The following is a 16,857-nucleotide window of genomic DNA, read 5'->3' on the forward strand; positions in this document are numbered from 1 at the left end:
GGCTGTTGTCCATGGGCTGTTGTCGCACAGAGTCGGACACGACTGAAGCGACTTCGCATGCAGGCATTGGAGAAGGAAATGGCAACCCACTCCAGTATTCTTGCCTGGAGAATCCCAGGGACAGAGGAGCCTGGTGGGCTGCCGTCTATGAGGTCGCACAGAGTCGGACACGACTGACGCGATTTAACAGCAGCAGCAGCAGCAGAAGCAGCTACATCCCTCACCGGCGTCTGCCCTTGTCCCTATCCCTCCAGGAGAGAAGCTGTATCAGGCCAGCGTCTGCTAGTCAGGGGCCAGCTGGGGCTGAGGAGGCGGGGCCGGGAACGTCGTGAGGATTTGGCCAGGTTAGCAGCCTTCGGATGGGGGGTGGAGAGAGAGACTTGGAGGCCCAGGCAGCTGGAGCGCGATCCTTGCTCCTCCTCCTCCCCGGGAAGAGGAACAGGCTTTCAGTTACCAGCCTGCTGAGAGCGCTCCCCCTTCCCCGACGGGGCTCCCAGCATCTCCCGGCGGGGAGGAGCGAAGTGCTGGGCGCGGGGACAGCCGGGGGCGTGAGTGGCTGCACCGTGTCAGCAGTCTGGCTGCGGGGGTGGCGCTGGGGGGTGGAAGGGCGGCCGGCGGCGCCCTGAGTCGGGGGAGCTGCTCTGGGGTTGAAATACTGCAGTGGGAGTTTTAGGCAGCATCATGATTTGTGTCTCCATCACCCTGTTGTTAGCGGCGGTGTTTTTATTGTGGTTTAGCACTCCGCAGTGCCTCGCCTCTCTCAGGGTTCTCCCGCCAGCCCCTCCCACAGCCTTCCCCGCCTCCGCCCAGGGCCCCAGGCGCCCTCCACCCTGCCCCAGCAGGCCTCCGGTTCGGTCTCCCCTCCCCACCTCGAGCCAGGAGAGCGTGGGGCTAGGGAGAGGACAGGCGCGATGCTAAGGTACTAACTGTATTAATGAGAATGGCAAACACACATCCTCTCCATCTGGCGCCACAAAAAGAGATGCTGTTGGGGATGCAATTACCCACTACAGGAGAGAGTAAAATATTTGTCAGGTTTCGCAATGAAATTATTAATAATAGCCCCAATTACCAAAACCCTACTAATGAGATGAATACAAATCGCCCTTCCTGCTTGCAAGAGGAAAAACAGGTTGAAGAGAATCCAAAAGGCCGTTTGATGGCAGGAATCTCTGCCACTCAGAAAGGCATTTTCTGTGTTTGGGGATTCTGGGGAGCGGAGCTGGAGAGGAAGTTCCAATTGTTGGTGACGCACGCTCTGACATTACAAGCTGTGGTTGTGTGTCCGACTGTCTATCTTGAGCTGGGCTCCCCGGACTCCAGAGGGCTCTGGACAATCCCCAACCCGCATGACAAGATGGCCAAGAACCCCCGACCCCCCAGTCACTGTTCCCAGGCTGTCTGTGCAGCCTTCCAGGTCTCCTGCAGAAAGTGGTTGTAGCCCACTTCAGGCCAGATATTTCTGCTATTTCCGACATTTTTTTTCCTTCATGAAATTTGTATATAGCAGAAGCTGGGTTTGCTTTAGGAAGAGCATATGCTTCATATTTATTGGAATAAGTTTTCTAGTTCCTTAGCATTCTGTTCACTGATATTCCGTATGTTAAAAATATCTCTGCTTTTTCCCCTGATACTCTAGTAGGCAGCCACAGTTTTCCTCTCTAGCTTTTCTGGGTAGAAACCAGAACCTGCTCTCCACAGCCTGGGGGAGTATTCTATACCTTTGGAGAGGATGACCTGATTTCCTACCCATGAAGACAAAGACAGTTCTTACTCTCCACCTGTTTTATGGATAATGGTATCAGGCAGCCAGATTCTAGGGAGCTAACTAATATAACTTATAAAGAAAAAAACTAAGGCCAAAGACTTTGTCTCATCCTTAGGTACTCTGCCCTCTTGTAGGTCTTTAATGTGTTAAGTGGAGGAAGCAAAAAGAAGAGACTCTGAACACTCCTGTAAGTCTGGGATTCAAGGAGATTGCAAATCAGCTCAGCAGGTCCACAATTCCCAGGAGGAGTGGGCCATAATTCCCTGGGGACCTCACACGCTAAGCCCACACTCCAACAGGCTCTGTGATTTCCCAGGGGTCTGATGGGAAGGTCTTTGCCCTTGCTGATCTCCCTGAGACACACAGGGGCTACTATCTCAACAACGGGAAACTCATTTTTATGACAGCCCCAGTGACAAGAGAATAATGAATAAGCTGGAATTATCCACATTTGAAAAACAGAACCTGGAGTTAAAATAGTAAAAATCAATATCCAAATTCATATGTGCGTGTCGGTATGCGTGTGTATGTGTGGGAGAGAGAGAGAGAAAGAGAAGGGTGTGATAGAGAGAAAAGAAAGTAAAAAAGGCAATGTGCCTGGTGGTCCAGTGGCTAAGACTCCTGCTCCCAATGCAAGAGGTCTGGGTTTAATCCCTGGTCAAAGAACTAAGATCCCACAGGCAGCAACTGAAGATTTTACACGCCACAATGAGGATCAAAGTTCTGGCCTGCCGTAACTAAGACTCAGCACAACCAAACAAAATAATTAATTAAAAAAAAAAAAAAAAAACACACAGAGAGGGACTGAGACAGTGGTGTAGGGTCAGGGAGATGTTTACAAATAAGACGGAAGAGCAAACCTCTTCTTGGAGGTGACCTCAGCCTCATATGCCCCTCATCAGGTAGAAGAGTGGGATGGAGGATGGAGTTGCTGAGGCCAAGGGTGATGACTCACTTTTCTGAGCCCAACAGCCCATCAGAGATCTCCTGAAAACACCCACCCCCTCATCAGCCATTTATATCAATCAGGACAGCTTGTCGTCTTGTCTGAGCCAAGAAACTGCACAGATCAGGGTTGCAGGTCATGGCTTGGTAAACCCACTAGCAGGTCAGGTCCCCACCCTCGGCCATGACCTGTCTTCTCTGGACCTGACCTCAAAGAGGTTGCCTAAGCAGATCAAACTCAGGAAGTCCATTTGCTTCAATATTCTTTTGTAAGCTGGCTATCTCATATTTAAAATGCCTTTCCTCATGGAAAAAACACCACATTGGTTCATTCACTCAACAATTGTTTATTGAGTACCAGGTGCTGAGGACACAATGATGAAAAACAGACATAGGCATTATGGTCTCAGATCTATCTATTTAAAAGCCATTTAATCAATAATGAAGGCAAGCTCCTTTGTGTGTGTGTGGGAGAATTCCATTTTGAGCTCCATCTCGGGCTACCTGGAAAATAGCATTCCCTGCCTTGGCAATAGCAGTCGAAACTCCCACCTGGTCCCTTGAGCAACCGCAACCACAAGTAAGAGGTGCAAAAACCAGTATCTGTTGAGGGCCTACTGTATGCCTGGCGGTGCTCGCACTTCACATACCTCTGTGAGATGCGACTCTGTGAAACAGACACAATTGCTCTTGCTTTACAGATAAAGAATCCAATTCTCAGAACCTAAGTAAGTTGCCTAAGCCCGTTGCGGAGCATGGGCTCTAGAGGGCTGGCTCATTAACTGTGGCTCTCGGGCTTAGTTGCTTCACCATTCATGGGATTATCCCAGAGCAGGGATCATCCCGGAGCAGGGATCAAACCCATGTCCACTGCATTGCAGGCTGACTTTTAGCCACTGGACCAGCAAGTAGTCCCTAAACCAGGAGTCTCGAAGAGTCTTTGCAGTCTCCTGGTTTTGATCCCCCTACCTAAGCATCTGAGCCATTTTCTGCTTCCTCTCATTTCATAACTTATTGTTATGAAATTGTTATGGCTATTGTTTCGGAACGGCAAGGCTCCAAGGGTTGACTCAAATGGACATATAAGAACATGTTGATAAATCAAGGCCTTTCCCGATCACATACCTAGTTAGACCCCCTCTGTCAGGTTCCAAGGGGCCACTCCAGCCACTGCCGTCAACAGATGTCTTTTTTTTTTTTTAATCAGAGGAAAATGGCTTACATTTTGTGTTGTGTTGGTTAGGAGGTGTCTTAAATAAACCAAGGCTGCTGCTATCTCCCTACCCTCGCACCATCTCCCCAGCATGTGATCCTTTGCCCCAGTCCAGTTCATAGAGGGCTTCTTTGCACAACAGGTGGCTGCCCACCAGACAGCCCCTGTCTGCAGTGAGAGAGGCAAGACTGTCAGAGGAGACTTGCTCCTCGGCCCAGCCACCCACATCTCAGCCTCAGGACAGTTTTCTCTGCTCCACACGCCCTGCGTGGGTTGGCTCCTGTTGCTAGGAGAACCTGACCATTTGCATTTCCTGCTGTTTTTATTTTAGATTAGCAGCCGCACTGCTGCAGAAACACAGGATATTTTAAGAAAGACAGAAAAAGGAAGGGCGAGGGAAGGACCTAGCATGGGATCTCCTTCCCAAAGGCCTGCAAAACACTTGGACCAAGGTGGCTCCCATCCCAGCCCCCACCCTGGCCTCTTGCCTCCTCTCCCTGAACACCTCCATCTCACCGTCCTGACACCTTGACCAGAACTTTCAAGCTATACAAGAACAAGAGGGACTTCCCTCATGGTCCAGTGGTTAAGACTCTGCCTTGCAATGCAGGGGCTGCAGGTTTGATCCCTAGTCGGGGAACTAAGATGCCATGTGCCAAAACGAAGACCAGAGGCAGCCAAGTAAGCAAACACAAAAAATATTTTTAAAAATAAAATAAAGAACAACACAGTCTCCTTCCAGAATAAAAAGTCAGGCTTTGTACTCAACCCAACATAGAGAGCATAGTTTCCCTGTGTTAAACAGAAACACTTCTAGATTCCCAAAGGAATTCTCCAGCCCTGCCAAAACATCTGATCTCCAAAGATTATGTTTTCTCTTCCTCCTGCCCCTTCTTTCCCAGTTCAATTCAGTTCAGTTCAGTCGCTCAGTCGTGTCCGATTCTGTGACCCCATGAATCGCAGCACACCAGGCCTCCCTGTCCATCACCAACTCCCGGAGTTCACTCAAACTCATGTCCATCGAGTCAGTGATGCCATCCAGCCATCTCATCCTCTGTCGTCCCCTTCTCCTCCTGCCCCCAATCCCTCCCAGCCTCAGAGTCTTTTCCAATGAGTCATCTCTTTGCATGAGGTGGCCAAAGTATTGGAGTTTCAGCCTCTGCATCAGTCCTTCCAATGAACACCCAGGACTGATCTTTAGGATGGACTGGTTGGATCTCCTTGCAGTCCAAGGGACTCTCAAGAGTCTTCTCCAACACCACAGTTCCAGGTGCTGCCCTAAAAATGGGGGTTTGATTTTGCCTTAAGGCCTCACACAAATCAGTATTCCTCCCTAAATTCCTCTCTCTTCTACTAACCTCTCCAGGTGCCCCCAAGCTCAGTTGCTTCAGTCTGTCCAACTCTTTGCAACTCTATGGACTGTAGCCCACCAGGCTCCTCTGTCCATGGGATTCTCCAGGCAAGAAGGCTAGAGTGGGTAACCATTTCCTTCTCCAGCAGATCTTCCTGACCCAGGGATCGAACCTTGTTCTCCTGCATTACAGGTCAATTCTTTACTGTTTGAGCCACCAGGGATTTCTGAGACAGTTCATTAATAGGGAAACAGAAAACTGGAGTGGAACTTTGTTGCCCTCCCCTCTTCGTCCCATCTTTTTCCTTCTCCTGCCTAGAAGACAGATGTTCGGCTAAGGTTCTAGCAGCCATCTTGAGCCATGAGATGGGTACCACATACTGGGGCTGACCCTGTGGAACATTATATTGGCTGTGATGGAAATTCAGAAATCTCCTCAGAAAGCTGCTTATGTACACACACACAATTTTGCAAACAACTTCCAGTTTCATGAACCCTGTAACCAATGCATGGACCCATGTCAAGAACCCTGCCTTATAGATGTGGGGTCACTCAGCTCTACCCCAGCTTCTTAGATCATCAGGTTAAAGTGATCATACTGAGTGAAGTAAATCAAACAGGAAAGGAGAAATATCGTATGGCATCCCTTATATGCAGAATCTAAAAAGAAATGATACAAATGAACTTATTTAGAAAACAGAAAGAAACTCACAGACTTAAGGGAATGAACTTATGATTGCCAGTGGGGAATGATGGGGGAAGGGATAGTTAGGGAGTTTGACATGAACATGTTCAACTTCTAAATTTAAAATGGATAACCATCAAGGACCCAATGTAGAGCACAGGAGACTCTGCTCAATGTCATGTGGCAGCCTGGATAGGAGGGGAGTCTGGGGGAAAAAGGATACATGGATATGTATGGCTGAGTCCCTTCAGTGTCCGCCTGAACCTAACACAACATTGTTCATTGGCTATACTCCAATACAAAATTTAAAGTTTTTTAAAAAAAACAAAGTGGAGAAAGTCTAGGATTGTGTTGTGACTGTTGCCAAAATCTTGGTTCTCTGCACCAATGCCAGACAGAAATATGGAGACAGAGTTATGGAGGAGAAAGAAAGAGTGGCTTTATTACTTTGCCAGGCAAAGGGGGAACTGAGTAAGTAGGCTAGCGCCTCAAGAACTGCGGTCCCTTCCCTGGTGAGCAGGGAAAGGTTTTATAGTCGGGCAGAAGAATGGGGTAAGGATCAAGGCAGTAACAACCTTGCATTCTTCTTTCTTCTGCAGTTTCAAAAGGGCGGGGTTGCTGACAGATTAGGGTGTGCACAGGGTCCTAAGTGGTCCATCTCCTACTGTGGATGAGACTCTGCCTCAGGTGATTTCATTGCTGCTTCTCCTTTGATCAGCAACTGTTTTCCCTCCTGGAACTCAGAGAAGGTCGTGGAGGCTAGAATCTTGCCTACAAGGGATGGGGGACCAAAGGCATCCGTGCCCAGGAGTCCCACAGGGCCCTGCTGGCATCATGACCACATTTTGTCACCTGACAGCCCGTTCTTCCCCCTCCCTCGCATCATTCCTCTTAGTTCTCTAAAGCTGGGCTACCCATCTCTCCTCCCCTCTCCTCCTCCCCACCCCACCCCCACCAGCTTTCTCCTTGCGCTGCCAATCCCACTCCAAAGTCACTTCATACCGGGAAGGAAATTAGCATTTGTGTTGGGACAGAAAGTGACACTGCTCAGCGCTCACTGTCATTCTGCTCTTAATTAATATTTAACCTCAGAGAGATTGTGCAGCAGACGGAAGTGGCTGATGGGAGAACAAAGCCGGAGCTGGCTCTCCTTCTCAACACTGTCTCCCCCACTTCCAGCTTCTCTCCCTGTACCTTCGGGCCCTGAAGGACCCAGAGGGCCCACTGGGAAGTGAGGAGAGGTGGCCCCTGAAGATCCCCGGTTGTACTTTGTGGATTTGCTCCCTGAAATCTCTTGCCGAGAGAATCCTTCTGCAACAAAATGAGAGCAGCTGGAGCTCAAAACCTGATTCCCAGGGCCCCCGAGCTGGACCCAGGCCTGGCCTGCCCAGCAGGATAAAAAGACCAGAGGGGGAAAGAAGAGCAATGCAAACGTGCCCCTCAACAGATTATATTTAATGCACTATTTTTAGTTGCCTTCAATCCCTCGGGGCTGTCAGGGCGGTTGCAGCCCCACTCCCCCGGGAGAGGAAATGACAGGCATTATTACCCAGCCCAGAACACTGGTGCAGTACGTGGTGGGTGGGGGAGGTGCTGCCTTGCCAGCTCCAAAACTGGGGAAACTGAATTTTCCAACGGGAAATTGAGGACACCGAGGAAGATCGGGCCACGGACGGAGGGCCCCCAGGATCCCTTCCTCCTCCATTCCCCGCCAGCCTGCCAGACCATCCCCGCATCCAGTCCACTGGGCCGGGACCAGGAATGTGGGAGTCTCCTCAGTCCCCAAGTGTCTGTAAAGTAGGTTATACAACATCCCTCACTGCCAAGTTCTTCCTTGTCTCTAATCTTAGCCCTGCCTTCGGTCTAAGCCCGTTTCCCCTTGCTCCACATGCAGAGGCAACGGAGGACAGCTGGTCACCAGCCCCCAGCGAGAGATCCCTTCTTTGTCTTGAAGAAAATGATTCAGTTTCCCCTTGGCCTTCTCCTCTCCAACCTGAGTCATCCCAGTTCCTTTAACCTTTCCACACATGTCATGTTTTTTAGCTCATCTTCTTATCACCCTTCTAACTCCGCTCTGAATAGATCCCGAAGTTCCTCCTTGGAACCTGAGCTGACGCTGGGCCTTTGCCAGGGAGCACCTGAGCATCCATTTGAATGAAGGAATTAGTCCCCCACTGTCTTGGAGTGATTTTTCTCATTGCCTTAGTTATCCTCAGGACCACAGTCTCCTTACAGATCACATCCTCCGCCTCTCCCACCTCCCTCACCCTCCTCTACACCCGCTAAGTGCGAGGCTTCTAAGTACTGGTACATACATTCTCGTTGCGTTCAGGTTTAAATGAGATGTGTATATAAAAGTTTTCAGGAAATAGCTATCGTTTACTTTGTAAATTATACAGAGGCCTCTAAGGAGTGGCTTTTATTCTTGTGGTGCCTGCCAGACCTCTGGAGAATGTTTTCTTAACCACAGCATTGCAAATCATAGCATTATTCTGTATTATATTCATTTGTTTGGTAAATATGTTTTGAGTTCCTCTATCTCAGGCAATATGCTAGATTCTGAGATGTCAAAATGAAAGATGGAATCCTGGTTCCACAGGTATTCACAGCCGAGTGAGGAAGGTAAGATGTAAACAATTACCAGGCAGGGCTTGTGTGCTGTGCTCGGTCGTGTGTGACTCTTTGCGACCCCATGGACTGTAACCCGCCAGGCTCCTCTGTCCATGGGATTTTCCAGGCAAGAATACTGGAGTGGGTTGCCATGCCCTCCTCCAGGGGATCTTCGCAACCCAGGGGTGGAACCCGAGTCTCTTGAGCCTCCTTCATTGGCAGGCAGATTCTTTACCACTGCACCACCTGGGAACCCCTGAGGCTTCTTGGTAGGCTGATAACTGCTAATAAAGTGCTGGTGTAATATTGAGGAGGAGGAAACAGACCACAGCTCTCCACTCTATGATTCCACCTTGCTCAGCATTTATATGGATGTGTTTATGGCTGTCAGCATCTCATCCTAGGCTTGGTCCAATCTGCGTTTTCCTGGAGTGCTTGTCAGTATTGTGAAGAAATACCCAAGAAGGACTGCACAGAACCCTTTCAAAATTTGGTATATGGATTCATACAGAGAAGGGTCTTTCCATCTCTCTCTGTTTTTAAATTTTGCAGTTTGGTGCCTGTCTGCAGCCTTTTTACCAATGTGAGGGTCAATCTAACACAGAGAGACTCTGAGAGAAGCACTGTGGAAAGATGGCAAGGGAAACAGAGACTTGACAGCACCATTCTAAGCCCCCGGGTCCACATCCACCCATGCCAACCCAGGTAAGTGGTCTGATAAAATTCTTGATTTTGTTTAAACTAGTAACTCCAAAAGGAAACAGAAGACTGACAAGAGCCCTCAGAACCAAGATCTTTTCCTAGAGGGGAGCAGAAGGTGGTTGCCTAATGTGCATAGAGCAATTCGGCCACATGGCTCCATGACTGAAAGATACACGGGTAGGGGAGAAATTCATCTAGATAGGAGAGGAGTTGTGTCTGACTCTTTGTGACCCCATGGACTATACAGTCCACAGAATTCTCCAGGCCAGAATCCTGGAGTGGGTAGCCAGCCATTTCCTTCTCCAGGGGATCATTCCAACCCAGGGATTGAACCCAGGTCTCCCACATTGCAAGCGGATTCTTTACCAGCTGAGCTACCAGAGAAGCCCCAAAGACAGGAGAGGTGGCATCATAAGGAAGAGCTTTGTGGTGAGCCAGATTTGAGTGGAATCCCAGCTCTGCTGCCTACAGCTTGTGTGATTTATTCAAGTTACCTAACTTCTCTTTTTCCCCACAAGTTCCTTGCTGGTAAAACGTGGATGACAGTATTTGCTTCACTGCACTATAGTCATGGACAGATGTGAGAGCTGGGCCATAAAGAAGGCTGAGCACTGAAGAATTGATGCTTTCAAATTGTGGCACTGGAGAAGACTCTTGAGAGTCCCTTGGACAGAAAGGAGATCAAACCAGTCCATCCTAAAGGAAATCAACACTGAATATTCACTGAAAGGACAGAAGCTGAAGTTGAAGCTCCAATGCTTTGCCTACCTGATGTGAAGAGCCGACTCACTGGCAAAGACCCTGATCCTGGGAAAAATTGAGGGCAGGAGGGGAAGGGGACAACAGAGGATGAGATGGTTGGATGGCACAGTCAACTCAACAGACATGAATCTGAGCAAACTCTGGAAGGCAGTGAAGGACAGGGAAGCCTGGCATGCTGCAGGCCACGGGGTCGCCAAAGATTGGATGTGACTGAGCACACATACGCATGCAAAGGGTCTCCGACCTGTCAATTTTTTAAAACCAATAAAGATCAGCCATCTGACCAGAGAAAAAATGCCTGTACCTATCCAGTCCTCATCTATCTTTGGGTTCTTGTCTCTGTCTTAAAGGAATTTTCCCGACTCTCCAGTAAGTCTAAGTATAGCAAGCCCACACAACAGACTTGGGACAAGGGAGAGAGGTGCTGAGACAGACCAGGGGACAAAGGCTTTGAGCGTGACTAGAGGAACTATAAATGGTCACCCAGAATCCTACAATGGTTCCTCAACCAAGCAGAGCTAATCTAGGACAACACATGAGAAAGCCCAGCTGCACAAGATCGAATAAACTCATGTCTGAAATGTTAGCTGTTCCGACTTAGAATCTTCAGGGTCTGTCATCAAAGAATCCCTGGAAATAACTCGCACTTCCTGCCCCCGTCCTGTCAGAATACTGGGTACGTTAATGTGAGGCACTCAAACATCTCTTGTATTATTACAGCATATTAGAGAGTCATTCGTATATATCTTATAGAAAGCCTGAATTGATAGTGGCTTAACTATATAAGAGATTGTTTCCGCATGAGTTTAGCATGTTGCTTTACGGTCAAAAGACAGCTGATGCAGCTCTGAACTTCAGGTCTGTATTCAAGGCAGGAAGAAGAGGAACTGGTGATGCCAGCTGCCTCTGCCTCCTCCTATCTGGAGAGCAAGAGCTTTCCCAGAAGATTTCTCAGCAGAAATCTGTTCATATCTCATTGGCCATATCTGGGCTGTGTGATCAGCCTTAGCTGTCATAAAAGCTGTGAAAGTGGAAATAGGCTTAGACTGATTATGACGCATTGTCAGGTCCGGACCCATGACAGGCTCCAACAAAACGGCCGTTCTCTTAGGAAGCAAGTAGGGGGAAATACATGGTTGTTGGCTAGGTAACCAATAGCTTCTGCCATGATGGTTTGATTAAGATCTACACATCTTCATATAATATCCCAAATGTGGAACTTTCCTGTTGTTATTTTTTTCTTAAGACATTTTTGATGTGAACCATTTTTAAAGTCTTTATTGAATGTGTTACAACATTGCTTCTGTTTTATGTTTCAGTTTTTGGGCAAGGAGGTATGTGGGATACTAGCTCCCCAACCAGGGTTCGAACCTGTACCCTCTGCATTGGAAGGTGAAGTCCCAGCCACTGGGCCACCGGGGTGGGGGGTGGGGGGAGGGTCTCTTTCCTGTTGTGATGATCTGACATATGTTTAGCAAATCATAACATAGCTCAATCTGCCATTCTGTTCCCATGTAGGACAGACGGTGCTCTCTATTCTCTAAGAACCAGACTTTAAAGTACTGGGCTTTCCTGGTGGCTCCGTTGGTAAAGAATCTGCCTGCAATGCAGGACACCCAGTTTCAACCCCTGGATCAGGAAGATCCCCTGGAGAACGGCATGGCAACCCACTCCAGTATTCTTGCCTGGAGAATTCCATGGATAGAGCAGCCTGGTGGGTTACAGTCCATGGGGTTGCAAAGAGTTGGACATGACTGAATGACTAAGCACATTAAATTATTAGAGAAATGCAATCAAAACCACCATGAGGTATCTCCTCACACCAGTCAGAATGCCAATCATTAAAAAGCCCACAAACAATAAATGCTGGAGAAGGTGTGGAGAAAAGGAAACCTTTGTACACTGTTGGGAGGAAGGTAAATTTGTGCAGCTACTATGGATAACAGTATGGAATTTCCTCAAAAAGCTAAAAATAGGGAACTTCCCTGGTGGTCCAATGGTTAAGCTTCATCTCCAATGCAGGAGGTGCCTGTTCAATCTCTGGTTGGGGTATAGGATACCACTTGCCTCAGGACCAAAGAAACAAACAAACAAAAACACGTAAAGCAGAAATGATATTGTAACAAATTCATTAAAGACTTTAAAAAAAATTGTTTAAAGAAAAACTAAAAATAGAGTTACCATTATGATCCAGCAATCCCACTCCTAAGACTGTATCTGGACAAACCTATAATTCAAAAAAATACATGCCCCGCTATGTTCACAGCAACACGATCCACAATAGCCAAGATAAGTAAGCAACCTAAACGTCCATCAATGAATGAATAAAGAAGATGTGACATAAATATATACACATGTGTATGCCATGAAATACTGTTGTTGTTTAGTCACTCAGTCGTGTCCAACTCTTTGTGACCCCATGGACTGAAGCCCACCAGGTTCCTCTGTCCATGGGATTCTCCAGGCAAGAATACAGGAGTGGGTTGCCATTTCCTGCTCAGCTATAAAAAAGAATGAAATAATGCCATTTGCAGCAACACGGATGGACCTGGAGATGATCATACCAAGTGAGGTGAGACAGAAAGAGAAAGGCAAATATCGTATGATGTCACATACATGTGGAATTTGAAATCGACACAAATGAACTTATCTACGAAACAGAAGCAGACTCACAGACAGAGAATAGACTTGTGGTTGCCAAGGGAGAGGTTGGCAGGGAGGGATGTGTTGGGAGCTTAGGATTATGCAAAGTAGTATATATAAGTTGGAGAGACAACAAGGTCCTACTGTTTAGCACGGGGAACTATATTCAATATCCTGTAATAAATTATATTGGAAAAAAGTATGAAAAAGATTGTGTCGAACACGACTAACTAAGCACATACGTGTATATATATATGTACGTGTGTATATACATGTATGTATATATGTATACATATAACTGAATCAGTTTGCTGTACACTGGAAGCTAATACAAAATTGTCAATCAACTATAATAAAATAATTTTTTTTTAAAAGAACCAAACTTTCTAGTCTCACTTATGAGGAACATCTGTTACAGGATTGTGTCTACTGTACAGATTGTTGACTCGGTCTTCCAGGCATGTGTGAATACTGAACACCTCTGGAAACGCTATTTAAACACCTTAAGACTCAAAGGGACAGAGTGGTTTTACCTAACATGCCTTCTCCGCTAAGCAGTAGGAACATTTCCACTAACAACCCAACCCCAAAACAGCTCATGTTCCAGCACTCCCCACCCTCATACCACTCCGACACAGGATCCCACGGCAGGCAAAGCAAAAATAACAAAAGTATATCAACCCAAATAACGATCAGTTCTTGCCTCGTTGAATGCAAACACTCCACTCAAACTGCAGAATAACAAAAGCTTGTTGTTAATAATCCTTTACTTTCCAGTGCTTCAGTCTGACCAAAAAGAGTAAAAAAGAAAAAAGTCAAACCAAAGAAACATCACCAAAGTTAGAGTCAGGGTTACTCTGGGTAGAACTTCTGTCATTTTTATATAGGGAAAGGCATTTGACCAAACGATCAAATTCCTGTGTCATGGTCTAATCTGAGGGGTGTGTGACATGCCTTTCATATTGGGTGGTGCGCTTGAAGAAGTGTTTTTTCTTTTTAATAATGTAAAAATTTTATTTATTTTTGGCTGTGCTGGGTCTTTGTTGCTGCACAGGTCTTTTTCTCTAGTTGAGGCGAGAGAGGGCTGCTCTCTACTTGAGGTGCGCTTCTCACTGAGGCGGCTTCTCTTGTTGCGGAGCACGGCTCTAGGGTGCATGGGCTTCGGCAGTTGCAGCTCATGGGCTCAGTATTTGCAGTTCGCCGGCTCTACAGCACAGGCTCAATAGTTGTGGCGCACAGGCTTAGTTGCTCCACGGCACGTGGGATCTTCTCAGACCAGGGATGGAACCAGTGTCTCCTGCATTGGCAGGCGATCTCTTTACCACTGAGCCACCAGGGAAGCCCTCGAGGAAGCTTTTTCTCGTAGAAGGCCTGCCATCTAGACCCTACAATGGCTGAATTCTAGTATCTGTTCTCCTATGTCTGGGTCACATATGCCATCCAATAGGATGGCAGTCTGTGAGGACAGATTTGTCTGTGTCCCCTTCCTTGTGAAGTCTAGATAAGAAACCTTTCCATACCAACACTAACTGTCCTCGCACAAGTCCGTGTGAAAATTCAGTAGATGCTTATTGATAACACCATCTCCAGCCAGATGGCAGATCTGTATTGGTTCAACAAAAGTGACTGCGGAAGGCCCTTAAAAAGTGAAAGTGTTAGTCGCTAAGTCATGTCCGACTCTTTGCAACCCCATGGACTCTAGCCCGCCAGCCTGCTCTGTCCTGGAATTCTCCAGGCAAGAATACTGGAATGGGTTGCCATTTCCTTCTTCAGGGGATCTTCCCAACCCAACAATCAAACCCGGGTCTCCTGTATTACAGGCTAATTCTTTACCGTTTGAGCCACAAGCTAAAGCCACCAGGTAGATCCTTGCTTTCCTATAAATGGCAGTGGCAGACTGATCTTCATCTACCCAACCAGCCATTGGTTTGGCCTGGTAGGCAGAAATCATTAGCACAGAAAATTATTCAAGGGAATAGGGATCAACTGCATCAGACCACCAAATGAAAGAAAAATCCCACTTTTTAAAATGAAAAGAAAACCCTCTAAGCTTATCACTGTAAAGAAAACCTCCAAATTAAAAAAGGACAGCAGACTTCCTTCACATTCCCATGGTTAAAACTTTGCCTTTCATTGCAGATGGTGTGTTTTTGACTCCTGGTCAATGAACTAAGATCCCACAGGTGGAGGGGTGTGGCCAAAAAGTTTTTTTTTTTTTTTAAAAAAGGACATCAAAGCCACAAAGTCAGGCTCTGATTCCCTGACAGCCAATTTCCTCTTAAGCTCTCTTACTGAAGGATGCTGCCACCCAGCTGGCCTGTGGACCTCGAGCCCTGGGGTGTGTCATTCTTCCTTTGATGTCTTTTTGTGTAGCTAAGACAAAGCTGAAATGCTCGACTGAGCTAAAGGAAGGAAACCATAAAACAGCAAGAGAAACACGAAACTAGATAAACTGGTTGTAGGCTAAGTTCCTTCTCAGGCTCTCAGGCCCTGTCATGTTCTGTCTTCCATGCTCCTCCCATGAAGGGGTGGGGAGGGGGATCTCAGCAAGGATTTCCACGGAACACAGATCCCAATGTCTCGGCTCCTGAGAATGGAAGCCCTGAAGCTGAATCTCAGAGAGTGGAGGAGTCGCCTCCCTATTTAAGGCCCACCTACTACATTCTTGCTGAAGACATACCTGGGCCTCCACCAGAATCATATGTGTGTGTGTGTGTGTATGCTGAGTCTCTCAGTCGTGTCCAACTCTTTGCGACTCCATGGACTATAGCCCGCCAGGATGCTATGTCCATGGGATTTCCCAGGCAAGAATACTAGAGTGGGTTGCCATTTCCTCCTCCAGGGGATCTTCCCAACCCAGAGATGGAACCTGAGTCTCCTGTATTGGCAGGCAGGTTTGTTACACACGAGCCACCTGGGAAGCTCTCAACAAATCTCCCACTGCAAATTAGATCATGCCTGACCACAGAAATATGCACTTTCCTTTACCCCTTACTTCATGTTGAAATTCTTTCACCCATTTTTCAATCATTCAAAAAAGAGAATTTGTGAAGTATCCACTATGTCCCATACATCGAGATAAGGTTCAGTTCAGTTCAGTCGCTCAGTCATGTCCGACTCTTTGCAACCCCATGAATTGCAGCACGCCAGGCCTCTCTGTCCAACTCCCGGAGTTCACTCAAACTCACATCCATTGAGTCAGTGATGCCATCCAGCCATCTCATCCTCTGTCATCCCCTTCTCCTCCCACCCCCAATCCCTCCCGCATCAGAGTCGGTGGTTAAAAAAGCTATTTTCGTTCTTTATGGAGCCTTCAGTTCAAAGAACATACTCTTTAAAAATAAGGATTAAAGGGTCCCTATTTTTCTGAGAAGCTAAAGGCAAAGGAGAAAAGGAAAGATCTAAAGACCCATCTAAATTCAGAGTTCCAAAGAACAACAAGGAGAGATAAGAAAGCCTTCCTCGGTGATCAATGCAAAGAAATAGAGGAAAACAATAGAATGGGAAAGACTAGAGATCTCTTCAAGAAAATTAGAGATACCAAGGGAACATTTCATGCAAAGATGGGCACGATAAAGGACAGAAATGGTATGGACCTAACAGAAGGAAAAGATATTAAGAAGAGGTGGCAAGAATACACAGAACAATTATAGAAAAAAGATCTTAATGATGCAGATAACCACAATGGTGTGATCATTCACTTAGAGCCAGACATCCTGGAATGTGAAGTCAAGTGGGCCTTAGGAAGCATCACTACAAACAAAGCTAGTGGAGGAGATGGATTTCCAGTTGAGCTATTTCAGATCCTAAAAGATGATCCTGTGAAAGTGCTGCACTCAATATGCCAGCAAATTTGGAAAACTCAGCAGTGGCCACAAGACTAGAAAAGGTCAATTTTCATTCCAGTCCCAAAGAAAGGCAATGCCAAAGAATGCTCAAACTACCACACAATTGCACTTATCTCACATGCTAGCAAAGTAATGCTCAAAATTCTCCAAGCCAGGTTTCAACAGTACATGAACCATGAACTTCCAGATGTTCAAGCTGGATTTAGAAAAACCAGAGGAACCAGTGATCAAATTGTCAACAACTGTTGGATCATCAAAAAAGCAAGAGAGTTCCAGAAAACCGTCTACTTCTGCTTTATTGACTATGCCAAAGCCTTTGACTGTGTGGAT

Source organism: Bos taurus, chromosome 29 (genome assembly GCF_002263795.3).
Source record: "Bos taurus isolate L1 Dominette 01449 registration number 42190680 breed Hereford chromosome 29, ARS-UCD2.0, whole genome shotgun sequence".
Classification (NCBI taxonomy): domain Eukaryota; kingdom Metazoa; phylum Chordata; class Mammalia; order Artiodactyla; family Bovidae; genus Bos; species Bos taurus.